General features: G+C 36.4%; 1 long non-coding RNA gene across 1 annotated transcript in view; it reads left to right on the top strand.

Moving 5' to 3' along the window:
- LOC117097182 overlaps positions 1–18,425 on the top strand; it is an 89,716-nt gene extending 71,291 nt beyond the window's left edge. Inside the window, exons 3-4 of the long non-coding RNA XR_004442850.1 lie at positions 9,741–9,773; positions 18,321–18,425. This is a non-coding gene — a long non-coding RNA (uncharacterized LOC117097182). The remainder of the gene's footprint in view (positions 1–9,740; positions 9,774–18,320) is intronic.
- Positions 18,426–19,119: the final 694 nt, after the last annotated feature.

Here is a 19,119-nt window from a genome sequence, read left to right as displayed (position 1 = left end):
AGTGAGGTATGTGTAGAACTTCCTTTGAATACTTAAAGATTCAACAATTTACTAGATAGAATATAGTGACCAATGAAAATAAAAACTCTGTGTGTTTTCAGCGATTTACATCACCAAATGTAAAAGGTTTTCTAGCTACAGTCACCTAGATGTCTAAACCTCCTTAAGGTTATTGGATGCAGATCTTTTGGGGAAAATGTTGACCAGAGGAGACTGGAGTGACCTTGAGCTCTGACTGCTAGGAGTAAGAGAAGACAAAGTTTGAGGATGAACCTTGTTTGGGAGAGATGACTAAACCACCTATATTCCTGATTAAAACAAAGAGAACAGAAAACTGAACAAAAGGTTGAGAGTCTAGGAGAAATGGTACAGAAGGCAGAGTCAAGTTGAGTTGCACAATATAGGTTTGTGGACTGAGCCAATGAGTCTGAAGATGTTGCTGTTAGATACCTACGACGTGGCTTTTTCTGAGTTTGGCACATGGGGTAAAAAACCAGAGAAATCACTAATGATAAGAAAAGCTGAGCAACTGACCCTGTCATCTCCAGGCCGTCTCTGATCAGACCAACCCTTTTAAAAAGTCACCTTAATTAACTAATGTAAAACTCTCCATTTTCTGACTTTGACAGTCCTCATTGCTGCCACTTTGTGTCTTTTAATAGACGTTCACTTAACAATTTATACAGTTCTCACATTTTTGAGAATTTAACCCCCCTCCTTGCCATATTCCTCCCTCTTTAACCAGAATAAGAAGCTCTTCCTTTGAACTGGCCATCCTAGGTGGGCTTTGGTAATCCCTGTTGCTGCCATAAAATCCTATGTCGTGTGTCTGAAGTTTTAGTGTCCATAGGAATCAGCTGGAAAACATTGAATACAGAATCCTCAGATCCCCACCCAGTCTGCACAAATCATAATTTCTGAATGCAGAACACAGAATTTCATTGTAGTGATTGCCTTGGTGATTCTTTTTTTTGTTTGTTTGTTTTTGCCTCAGCCTCCTGAGTAGCTGGGACTATAGGCGCCTGCCACCACACCCGGCTAATTTTTTGTATTTTTAGTAGAGACAGGGTTTCACCATGTTAGCCAGGATGGTCTCGATCTCCTGACCTGGTGATCCACCCACCTCGGCCTCCCAAAGTGCTGGGATTACAGGCATGAGCCACCGCGCCTGGCCGCCTTGGAGATTCTAATGCACATAAATGACTGAAAACATGCCTCTGTGGTTATCACTTTTACTGTAATTATCTTTGTCTCAAAAACTCTTTTACAGAACAGTCAGTGTTTTGGTCAAATTTTTGTGTGTCTTTGGTATCTACTCCAAAGTCTGAAACATATCACACACTACCGTGTGTTTATTTAACTAGCTCATGAATACTTCATGTAGTAACAGTGAACCAGAGTGGGGAAAAAGAACACCCAACTGGTTTAGGACTTGAGTTGCTACTCTCTACTGGAGTAGGCATCATTTTATTTTTGTTTTTTACAGATAGGATATTTTAAAAGGGTAGTTATTCTACCCTTTTAAATACCCTTTTAAAAAAAAGGGTTATACTTCATCATTAACTAACAGGTGAATAATTTAAACATAGTATATATGGGCATTAGACTACTTATTTGAAGGAAACTATTCAAAATGTATTAACTTAGGCCAAAAGGCAGAGGATTAAAGGGCAGAGAAAAGTGAGTTGCTCATCCTATCACATGAGTTTTACGTTCATTTCTGCCATTCAAAGCCCCTGAGAATTTTGAAGGCTTTGTAAATCATACTACTTCTACCTCATCTCTTGTCTTTATGTAATTTCCTTCTATTTCTCCTCACAGATTATTTCATTTTCTCTTCTCCCCTATCCTCTATCTCTTTCTTTGTTCCTAATTCTCTCTTATAGAATTACAATCATAGCCATAAATAATTTTTTAATAAACTTGGAGGTATAATTTGCATAAAGTTAAATGTATTTTTAGTAGAGACGGGGTTTCACCGTGTCAGCCAGGATGGTTTTGATCTCCTGACCTGGTGATCCACCCATTTAAAGAGTACAGTTCAATGAGGTTTGAAAATTACCTGTGTCCATGTAACCATCACTGCAACCAAGGTACAGGACATTTCCATAAAGCCCATCATTCTCTCATGATCCTTTGCAACATTCTTCTTCCCATCCCCATCTGACCCTGGCAAACACTGGTCTGCTTTCTGTTGTCATAGATTAGTTTTGTCTTTTCTAGAATTTCATATAAACGGAATCACACAGTTTGTACTGTTTTATATTTGCTGCTATCATTCAGCATCACGGTTTTAAGATTCATTTATGTTGTTGTACGTATCAGTAGTCCATTTTTATTTTTAAATTCCATTGTATGAATATATCACAAATTGTTTATTCATTCGCCTGTTGTTCACATTTGGGTCGTTTCCAGTTTTTGGCTATGACAAATAAAGCTGCTATGAACTTTTGTGTCTGAGTCTTTGTGTGGACATATGTTTTAATTTTTCTCAGGTAATCACCCAGGAGTTGATTTCCTGGGTAGATGATAAGTACTTGTTTAACTTTATAAGAAACTGGTGATTCGTTTCCAAACTAGTTGTGTCATTTTTACATTTCTATTAGTAAAGTAGGAGAGTTGTAGTTTTTCCACATTCCTGCCAACACTTGGTATTGTCAGTCTTTATAATTTCAGTCATTCTAGTGGATGTGCATGGTATTTCATGGTGATTTTGTTCTGCATTTCTCTGATGTCTAATGATATTGAGCATCTTTTCATGTGCTTATTGGACAGTTGTATAACTTTTTAAATGGTCTGTTTCAATCTTGTCCATTTAAATTATATTTAATTTAGTAATCTTATTATGAGGTACAAGAGTTACTTATATATCAACAACATATAATTTGTTTCTAATTTAAAAGTGTTATTTTTCTGTTTAATTAAAGTAGATAAGTCCTTGATTTTATTCAACAATTCCTGTATTTTGGCTTACATCTAACTCAAGCACAGTCAGTCATTAGCCAGCTGGAAAATCCGACATGAAGCCAGAAATTGCTATTAACTGCTACATGATAATTAATACTTTTGTAAAAGACCCAAGCCTAGGGTAAATATTAGATAGTAACATGATCAAGAGAAAAACAGTGGTCAGTGGGTGGCTGAGTGATTCCCTAAACAATCTTCTATAGCAAATAGAAATGGAATTTGATCAACTATAAAAGCTAGATTAATTTCTGCAGTTAAATTGGCAAACCATATGATAATATTGAAGCATGTGTCCAAATAAGGACGTATACACTTGGGGTGAGAATGATCTCCCTCAGTCCTCTCAAAGTGCAAAACTGGAAGTCACTAAGATGTCTCAGATTCTCACCACCAATGTCGAGATACAGTAGATTCTTGATATTCATAGTAGTTATGTTCTGTAAAGTTGCTGAAAACGTTGAATTAGTGCAAACAGTGAATTAACTCTTAGAGAAAATATGTATGAATCAAATATCTTATTTAATCTTAAAAACTCATTCTGGTGGATTCTATTCTCTTTATTTTACAAAAGAGATAAGGAGATTGAGAAGTGCCAAGTGACATGCCTGTGTTGCCATACTAACAGGTGCCAGAGTTGGGATTCGAGCCCCATCCACCTGGCCCCGGGGCTAGAGCTTCTCACACTACCCAGCACTGACTGCCTGTGTTTTCTGGTCACCTCTGTATGAGAACAGAAACATGAAGGCAGCACATTGCCTTGTTCTACCTCAGCTGCAAACCAGCGCCTTGGACAACTCACATTTTTCGCTGCTCTGTGCATGTCCACAAATTAACACAAAATTTCTTGGAATATTGATTTGGGGGTTACAGATAAAATTTAACGAGTAGGTAAATTCATGGTTACTGAATCTGTGAACAAGAACTGATTTTACATATGAGAACATAAAAGCACACATTCACACACATTCATTCACATAAGCACATGCAGTTTCTGCACGGGTGGAAGAGGAGCTGGCAGGATGGTAATGAGCAACGGCCTCTGATCTGTTTTCACTCTGATTCTGAATTGGATACCAACGAGATTCTTTGATTATTTTCAGGTTTCTGATTTATGTCATTGCTGTGTCTATATGGCTAGTTGACTTTTTATGATCAAAATGGAATAACCTATTGGTTAACAGAAGTAAAAAATCTGGGTCATGTAAATATCTAATCATTTTTACTCATTCGTAATATAGCCTCACATCTCAAATTAAACAAATGTTGGTAGATTTTGTCAGTAATATTTATAAAATCTGAATAACAAAGCATAGAAGAGTTCCATCAGTTATTATATCTTTGCTTTTGCCATTTCTTCATTTGAGGTCATCAAAGGTCTATGTAAGATGATTCCAGCTATTTCCAGGGCTCAGTTTGAGAGATGAAGTAATGACATTTGGCAGAAACATTAAAGCTGTACTAACTTCATACAACTGTTAACAACCAGAATATTATTCCAGACAACTTAGACCTAGGAAGCAATTGGAAGGGTTCAGCAAATCACAAAATAGGAGCAGGTGGAAAATTTTTAAGGTGGAAAATCATTTAGGTATAAAGTCTATAGTCTTAGGTTGCTCCCCTCAGCCTTAATACTTTTGGAACAGAGAATTGTTTGGAGCAAACTTTTTTTCACCAAGTTTTGATTATTTCTAGAATATGCTGGCTAATTTGTTTTACAATATAAACACTTTCATGTTTAGACCATTACTTAATAGCAAAAAATTTTTATGATTAATTTTTCTTTATCTTAATATGGTGTTTATGTTTTGAATAAAAATTAATTTTACTATCTGCTAATGAATATTTATCTTAAAATACATTTATATTTGCAGTTTGTTCTGTATTAAGCTTACATATTTTTGGATTTGAAATGTATAAAATATTTAATTTCAGGTTTGTTTATGAAATCTGTGGTTATTTAAAATATATTGTAAATATTTAAAAAACACCAGAGTTACCATTGCTATTGAAACTATTCCAAAAAATTAAAAAGGAGAGACTCCTCCCCCAACTCATTCTATGAGGCCAGCATCGTCCTGATACCAAAACCTGGCAGAGACATAACAAAAAAAGAAACTTCAGACCAATATCTTTGTTGAGCATTCATGCAAAAGTCCTCAACAAAATACTGGCAAACCAAATCCAGCAGCACATCAAAAAGCTTGTCCACTACAATCAAGTAGGCTTCAACCCCAGCATGCAAGGTTGACTCAACATATGCAAATCAATAAATGTGATTCATCATATAAGCAGAACTAAAGAAAAAAGCCACTTGATTATCTCAATAGATGCAGAAAAGGCTTTTGATAAAATTCAACATCACTTCATGTTAAAAACTCTCAATAAACCAGGTATTGAAACAATATACCTAAAAATAATAAGAGCCATATATAACAAACCCATAACCAATATCATACCAAAAGGGCAAAAGCTGGAAGTATTCCTCTTGAAAACCAGCACAAGACAAGTCTGTACTTTCCCACTACTCCAACTCAGCATAGTATGGGAAGGTCTGGCCAGGGAAATCAGGCAAGAGAAAGAAATAAAGTGTATTCAAATAGGAAGAGAGGAAGTGAAACTATCTTTGTTTGCAGATGACATGACTTTATATCTAGAAAACCTCATTGCCTCAGCTCAAAAGTTTCTTAAGCTGATAAGCAACTTCAGCTGTCTCAGGATACAAAATTAACGTGCAAAAATCACTAGCATTCCTGTACACCAACAACAGTCAAGCTGAGAGCCAAATCATGAATGAACTCCTGCTTACAATTGCCACAAAGAAAATAAAATGCCTGGGAATACAGCTAACAAGGGAAGTGAAGGAGCTCTTCTAGGAGAACTACAAACCACTGCTAAAAGAAATCAGAAATGACACACACACAAAATTGAAAAACATTCCATGCTCATGGATAGGAAGAATCAATTTTCATAAAATGGCAAATCTGCCCAAAGCAGTTTATAGATTCAATGCAATTCTACTACCATTCAATTAAATTCAATTAAACTACCATTGACATTCTTCACAGAACCAGAATAAAACTACTTTAAAATTCACATGGAACAAAAAAAGAGCTCGAATAGCCAAGGCAATCCTAAGCAAAAAGAACAAAGTGAGAGGCATCACACTACCAAATTTCAAACTATAGTATAGGGATACATTTATCAAAACAGCATGGTACTGGTACAAGAACAGACTATTTGATTGAAGGAATTGAGACTTTGCTGAAATTGCTTATCAGCTTAAGCTTTTGATCTTCCACAAACATGACAAAAACAAGCAATGGGGAAATGATTACCTATTTAATAAATAGTGCTGAGAGAACTGGTTAGCCATATGCAGAAAATTGAAACTGGACCACTTCCTTACACCATATACAAAAATAAACTCAAGATGGATTAAAGACTTAAATGTAAAACCCCAAACTATAAAACCCTAGAAGAAAACCTAGGCCATACCATTCAGGACACAGGCACAGGCAAAGATTTCAAGACGAAGATGCCAAAAGCATTTGCAACAAAAGCAAAAATTGACAAATGGAATCTACTTTAATTAAAGTGTTCCCACACAGCAAAAGAAACTATCAGCAGAGTAAACAGACAACATACAGAATGGAAAAATTTTTTGCAAACTGTGAATCTGACAAATATCTAGTATCTATTAGGAACTTAAACAGATTTACAAAGCTCTAATACCCAGCATCTACAAGGAACTTAAACAGATTTACAAGAAAAAACCAAACAACTCCATTAACAAGTGGACAAAGGACACAAATAAGCACTTCTCAAAAGGAGCCATACATGCAGCCTACAAACATAAGAAAAGAGGCTCAACATCACTGATGATTAGATAAATCCAAATCAAAACCACAATGAGATACCACCTCACACCAATCAGAATGGCTATTATTAAAAAGTCAAAAAAAAAAAAAAAGATGCTGGCAAGGTTGAGGAGAAAAGGCACACTTTTACACTGTTGGTGGGAGTGTAAATTAGTTCAACCATTGCAGAAGACAGTGTGGCAATTCCTCAAAGACCTAGAACCAGAAATGCCATTTGACCCAGCAATTCCATTACTGGGTATACAACCAAAGGCATATAAATCATTCTATTATAAAGATAACATGCATGTCTATGTTCATTGCAGCCATAGTCACAGTAGCAAAGACATGGAATCAACCCAAATGCCCATCAGTGATAGACTGGACAAAGAAAATGTGGTGTGGTACAAAGAAAATATGTATCACACCATGGAATACTATGCAGCTATAAAAAATGAGATCATGTCCTTTGGAGGGACATGGATGGAGCTGGAGCCTGTTATCCTTAAACTAACACGGGATCAGAAAACCAAATACTGCATGTTCTCACTTATCAGTGGAAGCTAAGTGATGGCAACCCATGGACACACAGATCAGCAAAAATAACTGATGGTCACTAGGCTTAATATCTGCATGATGAAATAATCTGTACAGCATACCCCATAACACACATTTGCATATGTAACAAACCGGCACATCCTGTGCATGTACCCCTGAACTTAAAATAAAAGTTAAAATAAAATAAAATATCAAATCAAAAAAATATCAGAGTTGTTATTTTATTTGGGTACTGCAGCATCCATTGGAGTGAAAATAATGAGCTGGGTCTATTGACTACTGCCAACTCTGGAACTTTTGTTCACTGTTTAAATAAAAATTATTATATTAAGGACTTTGAAGCTACTGCTGCACAATTGACTTATGAAATAATATATGTTAGAAGAATAAAATGAACAATTATTAAATGAATAATAAGTGATGATTGGCTTGTTGTTTTAAAAATAAAAGCATTTCTATGTCAATGTATAAATCATAGGGAATAGAAATGTCATTTTAACCTGCAAGTTGACTACTAATTTAATTTAAATTAGTAAATATTTATGTAGTATTTTAAGGAATATCTCTAGGTGTTAAAGAGATAAACAATAATATGATTTTTTGGGCTTCCAGAGGTTTATACTTCAGCAGGAATATTTTGTAAACCATGCTATATAGTGCAGTGAATGCTCTATTAACACCACAAGCAAATATATCTGTTACAAGCAATATCAGCAGCTAAAAATACAAGTAAAATTTCATGGACAGGAATTTAAAAAAATTCATGAGACAGAAAGGAGGGATGGTATGTATGGGGAAAGGCATTTTAGGCAAAGGGAACAACAGTAAAAGCATGAAAGCATAAAAAGTGGTGTGCTTGGGAATATGCCATTGTAATGTAGGGTATGTGTCTTAGTCAGCTCAGGCTGTTATAATAAGAATACCATATACTGGGCGGCTTAAACAACAAACATTTATTTTTCACAATTCTGGAGGTTGGGAAGTCCAAGATGAAGACGTTGGCAGGTCTGTTGTCTGGTGATGGTTTGTTTCATGGCTTGCAGACAGTTGCTATATCCTCCCACGGCTGAGACACAGACAGAAAGACAGACAGACAGACAGACACACACACACACACACACACACACACACAGAGAGAGAGAGAGGAGAGAGAGAGAGAGAGAGAGAGAAGGAGAGAGAGAGAGAAACTAAGTTTTCTCATGTCTCCTCTTATAATAAGTGCACTGATCCCAACATGAGGGCTCCACTCATGACCTAGTTACCTCTTAGACCATCTCCAAGGACCATCATGCTGGGGATTAAGGTTTCAACATACAAAGTTTGGAGAGACACAAACATTCAGTCCATAGCAGTGTAATACATAAGGATAGGTTTAAAATTAAAAAAAAAAAAAAAGTTGGGGATAAGATTTAGGGTAGTATTGACAGCAAAACTATAGATTTTGTCTAAAGCAACATGAAGACTTACAAGGTCTTTAAATAACAGTGAACCCAGTCATATTTATGTTTTAGAAAGATAGTTTTGGTAATATTATACAGAATGGATTAGAAAGAGGAAGGGTTGGGACAGGGAGACCAATTAGAAGACTATTTCACAGGTCTCAGTAAGAAAGGATGAGGGCCTGAGGTAGGGCTACTGAGGAGGAAATATAGAGGAGGGAATAGATTGGAAAGATATCGTTTAGGTAGAATTATCTGGGGGCAATGTCACATGGTAATGAGAGAGACTGAGGAGCCAGGAAATGCTCATAAAAGCTGGGTAGGGGGAAGATAATCATTTAACCAAGTAAGGGTGAGAGTGCAATTTATCTTCTTTCAAGTTGTTTGGTTGAGAAAGGAGAAAATAGGATTTTTTTTTGTTTTTTTAGAAAAATAAGTTTTTATTTGTTTTTTAAAGATTGGGGCTAAACCATATACAGAGAGAATGTTTATCAGATACAGAGGAGAGAAATATAAAAAAAAATTCCTACTTGATCTCTTGTTGCTGTAGGTTGGTCCAGGCCACACAGAAGGAATGTAACAGTGTATGAGTGACAGTCTGGAGTCCTTGGCACATATATTTCTGCTTTATTTTGTCATGGACCACCTTGCTATTGACCCCCATTTGTTATATTCTTCTACTGGTTCCCCTACCTACTTCTGGTCTACTTTACCTCCTCCCCTGTGACTGCTCTCCTTAAACTCTGATGAGTATCCTCTGATGATAGCTGAAAGAGAAAAAGGGAATTTATTAGGAAGGTACATGGGGCCTCGCAGAAGTCAAGGGCAGGCAGGTACTGGACCCAGGCACTAAAAAGGCAGAAGGATCCTCACTTACTAGATGTGTATTTCTGACATTCTTCTTTCTTTGTCTTTGCAGAATGGATTCCTCTGCTTTGCTGGGGGAAGTATGGTAGGTGGAAGATGCCAAACCACAGTACCCAAGCTTCACATGTGTCTAATAGGTCTAGTTACATCAAAAAGACTAACTTCTCCCAGGCCTAATCTTAACTAATTATCTCAGCCTGGATCAAGTGCCTGTCTGTTCCAACCAACAGTGGTCAATGGAATGGGTCCCATTGTACAAGCATGACTCATCGGAGCTCAATATGGGGACACGTTCACAGGGCAGAGGAAGAAGGAGTGCTGTGTTTGTGCATAGATGCTGGGCTGGTAACACAATGGCTTACAGTCATCACACACTGGTATACTCCTGATCTCCTCTACCTAGCTATCAATTCTCATTTAGATGGATTGCCAACCATTAAAACCTTACCAGTTATTTATCTGGGCATTTATGATAAATATATTTTTATTAGGAGAATTACATATTGTATAACATATAATAAGAGTATTATATGTAACAAAGCAGAAATATTTTTAGTAATAAGAAAAAGGATACTTAGACTTTAACAACTGAGACAACATCTTAGTCTTTCTGCTCCAGACTGTACAGGAAATTCCTCATCAAATTTCTGAAAACCATTCTCAGACATTATCCATTTTTTATAGTCCTGTCATCTCTTAGTCTTCAAACAGCAGGGATGTTCTTCTCTATAAAAACATATGCTTTTGTTGGAATAATGAGCTAGAAATAGAAGATAATTCCAACTGGTCATTCTATGCTTTCTTGTAACTAAAACATTGAAAATAAGACTTTTTTTGACCCACAATCCTAAAGTAATATAGAAATTTCTTAGAGTTACTAGTGCACTATAGCTTGGCCATGCTGCAAAGGTCAGTAGAAATGATTGATGTATTGTTTTGTCACCTCAGAGTCAACAATAATTGCTGACATTTATGAAGTATCTTTTATTGCAAAATATGGCTATCTTTTCTGTTGCTCAAAACGAGTAGGCTTTTGTTCATGATTGCATCCTTTATTGTTAGAGCAGTGCCAGACATGTAATAGGCCCTCAATATTTCTGAATAAACAATTGAAAAGTATTTTGCAAGAAGGAGTCTTATTATAGTGATGTCACTTAATTCCTTGAACTCTGTGGTAGGTAGTCTCCAAAGATGCCTGCCATAATTTCTTTCCTTCAGGTACATACATATTCCTTCATCCAACAAGAGGTCAAATCTATTTCTTCTACCTTTGTCTTTAGGCTGGTCTTGAAATTTTCTTTGACCAATTTGATCTGGAGAAAGTCAACACCCTTTCATGCTAAAAATTCTCAGTAAACTAGATATTGATGGAACATAACTCAAAATAATAAGAGCTATTTATAACAAACCCACAGCCAATATCATAAAATGAATGGACAAAAACTGGAAGCATTCCTTTTGAAAAATGGCACAAGACAAGGATGCCCTCTCTCATCACTCCTATTCAACATAGTATTGGAAGTTCTGGCCAGGGCAATCAGGCAAGAGAAAAGAATCAAGGATATTCAAATAGGAAGAAAGGAAGTCAAATTGTCTCTGTTTGCAGATGACATGATTGTATATTTAGAAAACCCCATCGTCTAAGCACAAAATCTCCTTAAGCTGATAAGCAACCTCAGCAAAGTCTCAGGGTACAAAATCACTGTGCGAAAATCACAAGCATTCTTATTCACCAACAATAGACACTCAGAGAGCCAACTCATGAGTGAACTCACATTCACAATTGCTACAAAGAGAATAAAATACCTAGGAATACAACTTACAAGGGATGTGAAGGACCTCTTCAAGGAGAACTACAAATCACTGCTCAAGGAAATAAGAGAGGACACAAACAAATGAAAAAACATTCCATGCTTATAGATAGGAAGAATCAATATCATGAAAATGGCCATACTGCTCAAAGTAATCTATAGATTCAGTGCTATCCCCACGAAGCTACCATTGACTTTCTTCACAGAATTAGCAAAAACTATTTTAAATTCCGTATGGAACCAAAAAAGAGTCTGTATAGCCAAGACAATGCTAAGCAAAAAGAACAAAGCTGGAGGCATCACGCTACCTGTTTTCAAACTATACTACAAGGTTACAGTAACCAAAACAGCATGGTACTAGTAAGACAACAGATATATAGACCAGAGGAACAGAACAGAGGCCTTAGAAATAATGCCACACGTCTACAACCACCTGATCTTTGACAAACCTGACAAAAACAAGCAATGAGAAAAGGATTCCCTGTTTAATAAATGGTGTTGGGAAAACTGGCTAGCCATATGCAGAAAACTGAAACTGGAAGCCTTCCTTACATCTTACACAAAAATCAACTCAAGATGCATTAAAGACTTAAACATAAGACCTAAAACCATAAAAACCCTAGCAGAAAACCTAGGCAATACCATTCATGTCATAGGCATGGGCAAAGACTTCATGACTAAAACACCAAAAGCAATGGCAGCAAAAGCCAAAATTGACAAATGGGTTCTAATTAAACTAAAGAGCTTCTGCACAGTAAAATAAACTATCATCAGAGTGAACAAGCAGCCTACAGAATAGGAGAAAATTTTTGCAATCTATCCATCTGACAAAGGGCTAATATCCAGAATCTAGAAAGAACTTAAACAAATTTACAAGAAAAAAGCAAACGACCCCATCAAAGAGTGGGCAAAGGATATGAACAAACACTTCTCAAAAGAAGACATTTATGTGGCCAACAAACATGAAAAAATGCTCATCATCACTGGTCATTAGAGAAATGCAAATCAAAACCACAATGAGATACCATCTCATGCCAGTTAGAATGGTGATCATTAAAAAGTCAGGAAACAACAGATGCTGGAGAGAATGTGGAGAAATAGGAACGCTTTTACACTGTTGGTGGGAGTGTAAATTTGTTCAACCATTGTGGAAGACAGATCCTGCAGGATCTAGAATCAGAAAGACCATTTGATCCAGCAATCCCATTACTTGGTATATACCCAAAGGATTATAAATTGTTTTACTATAAAGACACACGCACACATATGTTTATTGCAGCACTGTTCACAATAGCAAATACCTGAAACTAACCCAAATGCGCATCAGTGATAGACTGGATAAAGAAATGTGGCATATATACACCATGGAATACTGTGCAACCATAAAAAAGGATGAGTTCATGTCCTTTGCAGGGACATGGATGAAAATGGAAACTATCATTCTCAGTAAACTAACACAGGAACAGAAAACCAAGCACTGCATGTTTTTACTCATAAGTGGGAGTTGAAAAATGAGAATACATGGACACAGGGAGGAGAACATCACACACTGGGGCCTGCCAGGGGGTCGGGGGCTAGGGGAGAGAGGAGAAATACGTAATGTAAAATGTTGATAGGTGCAGCAAACCACCATGGCATGTGTATACCTATGTAACAAAACTTCACATTCTGCACATGTATCCTAGAACTTAAAGTATAATAATTAAAAAAAAAAAAAAAAAAGAAAGTGGCACCGTGAGAGTTCTGGGCCTAATATTTAAGAGACCTGGAAGCTACTGTTTACCTTTCAAAGCTATTTAGAGAGGTAAAACTATTTACCTCTCAAAGAACTTCTTATGTTATATTCTTATATTACAAGAAGTTCTTATAAAAGAACTATAAAGGTACCCAGCGTTTAGCTCTAACTTAAGAAGTTCTTATGATATAAGAAATTCATATTCTATTATGTTGGGAGAAAGTCCATGTGGAGTCACATGGAGAGGTCAGAGGAACCAGACAAGTGCAAGAAACCTCCTTGGACTTTTTAATCTCATCTACTCACCAACTGAAAACAACTGAGTAAATGACCCCAGTTGACAAGGAGCAAAAGAACTACCCAACTAAGCCCACTTCCGAGCTCCTATTCTAAGGAATTATGAGAAATATTAAATTGTTGTTTAAGACACTGTTTGGGGGTTGTTAGGCAGAAATAGAGGCCTGAAATAAGCTCCTTCTATATTATATGCCAAAAATCGCATATTGATCCGTCATGAAAAATAATTTTTTTCAACTTTTATTTAGATTCAGTGGGTACACGTGCAGGTTTGTTGCCTGGGTATGTTGCATGACACCGAGGTTTTGGGTATGAATGATCCTGTCAGCCAGGTTGTGAGCATAGTACCCAATAGTTTTTCAACCCTTGTTCCTTTTTCTCCCTCCCCATTCTAGGAGTACCCAGTGTCTCTCACTGCCGTCTTAACGCCCATGAGTACCCAGTGTTTAGCCCTAACTTAAAAGTGAGAACATGCAGTATTTGTATTCGATTTTCTGTTCCTGCATTATTCACTTAGGGAAATGGCCTCCATCTGTATCCATGTTGCTGCAAAGAATGTAATTTCATTCTTTTATGGCTGCATAGTATTCCATGGTGTATATATATCACATTTTCTTTATCCAGTCCACCACTGAGGTGTTAACTAAGTTGATTCCATGTCTTTCCTATTGTGAAGAGTGCTGCAATGAACATGCAAGGGCATGTGTGTTTTTGGTAGAAAGATCTGTGTTTTGGGGGATATATATCCAGTAATAAGATTGCTGGGCTAAATGGTAGTTCTGCTTTAATTTCTTTGAGAAATCTCCAAATTGCCTTTAACAGTGGCTCAACTAATTTACATTCCCACCAACAGTCTATGTGTTCCCTTCTCTTCACAGCTTTGTGAACATTTGTTATTTTTTGATTTTTTAATAGTAGCCATTCTGATGTGTGTAAGATGGCTTTTCAGCATGGTTTTGATTCGCATTTCTCTGATGACTAGTGATGTGGAGTGGGTTTTCATATGTTCATTGCCCACTCGTATGTCCTCTTTTGAGATGTGTCTGTTAATGTCTTTTGCCCACTTTTTTTCCCAAGACAATGGCTTGCTCTGTTGCCCAGACTGGAGTGCAGTGGTGCAATCTTGGCTCACTGCAGCCTCTGCCTCCAGTTTTGCCCACTTTTAATAGAGTTATTTGTTTTCTGCTTGTTAATTTGTTTAAGTTGCATATAGATTCTGGATATTAGACATTTGTTGAATGCATAGTTTGAAAATACTTTCTCCCATTCTGTAGGCTGTCTGTTTGCTCTGTTGATAGTTTCTTTTTCTGTGCAGAAGTTTTTTAGTTCAATTAGGTCTCACCTGTCAATTTTTGTTTTTGTTGCAGTTGCTTTTGAAGACTTAGTTATAAATTCTTTTCCAAGGCAAATGTCCAGAATGGTGTTTCCTGTGTTTTCTTCTAGGAATCTCATAGCTTGAAGTCTTACATTTAAATTATTCATCTTCCTTGAGTTAATTTTTGTATTTGGTGAAAGGTAGGGGTCCAGTTTCATTCTTCTGTATATGGCTAACCAGCTATCCCAGCAGCATTTATTGAACAGGGCATCATTTCCCCATTGTTTATTTCTGTAAGTTTTGTCAAAAATAAGATGGTCATAGGTGTGTGGCTTTATTTTTGGGTTCTGTATTCTGTTTCATTGGTCAATATGTCTGTTTTTGTACCAGTACCATACTGTTTTGGTTACTGTAGCCTTATAGTATAGTTTGAAGTCATTTAATGTGACGTCTCTGGCTTTGTTCCTTTTTTCTTAGGATTACTTTGGACATTTGGGCTCTTTTTTGGTTCCATGTGAACTTTAGAATAGTTTTTTCTAGTTCTGTGAAAAATGATGTTTGTAATTTGATAATCTCACATCAAACTACTATAGTATTTAATCTGTAGATTGCTTTGGGCAGTGTGGCCATTTTAACAATATTGGTTCTTCCAATCCATAAGCATGAAATGTTTTTCTACTTGCTTGTGTCATCTGTGATATATTTCAGCAGTGTTTTGTAGTTCTCCTTGTAGAAACCTTTCACCTCCCTGGTTAGATGCATTCCTAGATATTTTGTTTTTGTGTGTGGCTACTTTAAATTGCATTGTATTCTTAATTTGGCAGTCAGTTTGAATGTTATGGGTGTATGTAAATGCTACTGATCTTTGTATGTTGATTTTGTATCCTAAAACTTTATTGAAGTTGAAAAAGTTTTTAATAATTTATTAGATGATAACTCAATTAGACCCTTGTTTAATTTTGATAAAAACTAAAAGATTAGCACTTGATTTATAAATAACAAATAAATGATAACTTATTTATTAATAACCAATTTATTAGTAAACTAATACATAACAAATAAATAATCAATAATTTATTTGTAAATAACAAATCAACAAATCAAGATTTCACTTGATTTATAAAACAATTTTCAAGCAGTTTTTAAATATCATTCTTTTTCTTAATGAAATTAAGACAATAATCAAGAAATTCTTTAAAACTAATGAGAACAAAGATGCAACATACCAGAATATCTGGGATACAGCTAAGGCAGTGTTTAGAGGGAAGTTTATAGCACTAAATGCCCACATCAAAAAGTTAGAAAGTTCTAAAATCGACAACCTAAAATCTCAACTAAAAGAACTACAGAAGCAAGAGCAAACCAACCCCCAAACTAGTAGAAGACAAGAAATAACCAAAATTAGAGCTGAAGTGAAGGAATTTGAGAACATAAAAACACCACATAAAAGATCAACAAATTCAGGAGTTGATTATTTGAAAAAACTTAGTAAGATAGATGGACTGCTTGCTAGAAAAATGAAGAAAACAGAGAAAATCCAAATAAACACAATTAGAAATGGCAAGAGGGGACATTACCACTGACCCCACAGAAATACAAATACACATCAGAGACTACTATGAACACCTCTATGCACACAAACTAGAACATCTAGAGGAAATTAATAAATTCCTGGACACATACATTCTCCCAAGATTGAACCAGGAAGAAAGTGAATCCCTGAACAGACCAATAATGAATTCTGAAATTGAATCAGTAATAAATAGCCTAGCAACCAAATAGAAGCCTAGGACAAGACAAATTAACAGCTGAATTTTACCAGATGTACGAAGAGAGCTGGTAGTATTCCTACAGATACAATTATAAAAAAATTGAGGAGAAAGGACTCCTCCCAAACTCATTCCACGAGTTCTGCATCATTCTAATACCAAATCTGGCAGAGACACCACAACAACAAAAACAATAACAACAAAAACTTCAGGCCAATAACCTTGATGAACATAGATGCAAAAATCCTCAACAAAATATTGGCAAATGGAATCCAGCAGCACATCAATAAGCTAATCCACCATGATCAAGTAAGCTTCATCCTTTGAATGCAAGGTTGGTTCAACATACACAAATTGATAAATGTGATTCATCACATAAACAAAACTAAAGACAAAAATCTCATGAGGGCTGGGTGCAGTGGCTCATGCCTATAATCCCAGAACTTTGGGAGGCCAAAGCTGGCAGATTACCTGAAGTCAGGAGTTCAAGATCAGTCTGGCCAACATGGAGAAACCCTGTCTCTACCAAAAAATACAAAAATTAGGCAGGTGTAGTAGTGCAGACCTGGGAGGCAGAGGCTGCAGTAAGCTGAGATTGAGCCACTGCACTCCAGCCTGGGTGGCCTGGGTGACAGAGCAAGACTCTGTCTCAAAATAAAGCAAATGTGATACATATACACCATGGAATACTATGCAGCCATGAAAAAGAATGATATCATGTCCTTTCAGGAACATGGATGGAGCTAGAGTCCATTATCCTTAGCAAACTAGCACAAGAACAGAAAACAAAATACCGCACTTGTAAGTGGGAGCTAAATAATGTGAACCAATGGGTGCAAAGAGGGGAACAACAGACACTGCAGCATTTTTGAGGTAGGAGGTTGGGAGGAGGGAGAGGGTCAGGAAATATAACTATCAGGTGCTAGGCTTAGTACCGGGGAAACAAAATGGTCTTTACACCACACTCCCATGACATGAGTTTGCCTGTATTAACAGACCTGCACATGTGCCCCTGAATCTAAAATAAAAGTTTTAAAGAAATAATTAGTGGAGTATCACATTTAAGGCAGGGAGCATCAAACTATCATTCCTCAAAGGATTTTGATAACAAAGAATGAAAGAAAAAAATATGTCAGTCAGGGAAGTGCAAAGAGGATGGGGTAAGGAGGTCTTACTGCTCTTATTCAGGCTAATATGTAAGATAGTCATGTCTTCTCTGCTCAAAATAGCTACTAATTGGTAAGAAAAAAAGTCAAGTTGTTTTTGCAGAAAATTTTGAGAGAAGACAAAAATGGCAATTTATTTTACTTCCTGTCTTATTCTAATAATGGGTATTAATATCTTTCTTCTTTCCTTCTAGTTTCTCTCTCCTTCCTTCTTTTTCTTTCCCTGGTATCCCCAGGGAAACGACTTTATCAGGTGGCATTGTTAAAAGTGAGATCATTAGAAGCCGGGTATTTAAAATCTTTAATACATTTCTAAGCCATTGCTGTGGTATTGCCTCTGGTTTTGTTTGGGTCTGTGCCATTAGCTTTTCATTACACCCCAGGTAGGAGAAGGTTGGGTTAGAGAGAAATAATTATGCTTATTCCCAAGCCCAGGGGATGGGACCTTTGGTGGTAGGAATAAAAGGTCACAAAACTAAGAAAGAAGTTTAGGTAGAGTAGAGATTATTGTCCTACTTATTTCTTATTTCCTTTCATAGAAAAGAAATCAAGGGCCACGTATGTCTTTGATTGAAGAATGACTTGATCTTTGGAGAGCTGAAGAACTCCAGGTTGACTAACGTGGGCAAAGGTTTAAGATGGGCCTGACATCCAATAGAGAATCTTCTACTTGGAAGGTACTCCACAGATATTTGCTGCTTTGGATAAATATATCTAGTAGAGACTGGCTTTGGTGCAGGTTGAAAGAGAATAAAGAAGAGTTAGACATCAGATTACCACACAGTCCAGACTATCTCACCAGAGTAGAAAGGCAAGGATTTGTAACTAGATACCCTACATTGAAATAAAGGTTGCCTACTGGATTGGTTTGAACTCTGGTATCTCATAAAGATGTCAATATCATACCAGGGTTTTGGCTAAGATACATTTCTAGTAGAGTCAAGGGAGAAACTCTAACATCATGTCAGATGCCAGCTCTCTGGTTTAGAATGAAATGCTTTAGTAATTTACTAAATTGCTCCTGGGTTGAAAGAGCTAGTTTAACTTATTCACCTCTTCTGAAATCATCTATTGTGTATTTACTATATGCTAAGCTGTGACAGTACTAAGATAAATAATATCTATTTCCTATCTTTTAAAGAATCATAGCGTAGAAAGAGAAAATCAGAGGTAGCCAGCCTCACTGGGATGTGATCAGTACCATAATGGAGACAAAAACCTGTGAGAACCTACATGAAGAAGGGAATAGTATTGTATGGGGAGAGGAGGGAGCTTAGCTTTCTGCCAGCCTGTAAATAATGGACAAGAATAAAATAGGTCTGTCTTTTATTGTACTCT

The sequence above is a fragment of the Trachypithecus francoisi genome, unplaced genomic scaffold (assembly GCF_009764315.1).
Source record: "Trachypithecus francoisi isolate TF-2019V2 unplaced genomic scaffold, Tfra_2.0 Contig01461, whole genome shotgun sequence".
Taxonomy (NCBI): Eukaryota; Metazoa; Chordata; class Mammalia; order Primates; family Cercopithecidae; genus Trachypithecus; species Trachypithecus francoisi.
The sequence above is the reverse complement of the archived record's forward strand: the minus strand, read 5'-3'. Positions and strand labels throughout refer to the sequence as shown.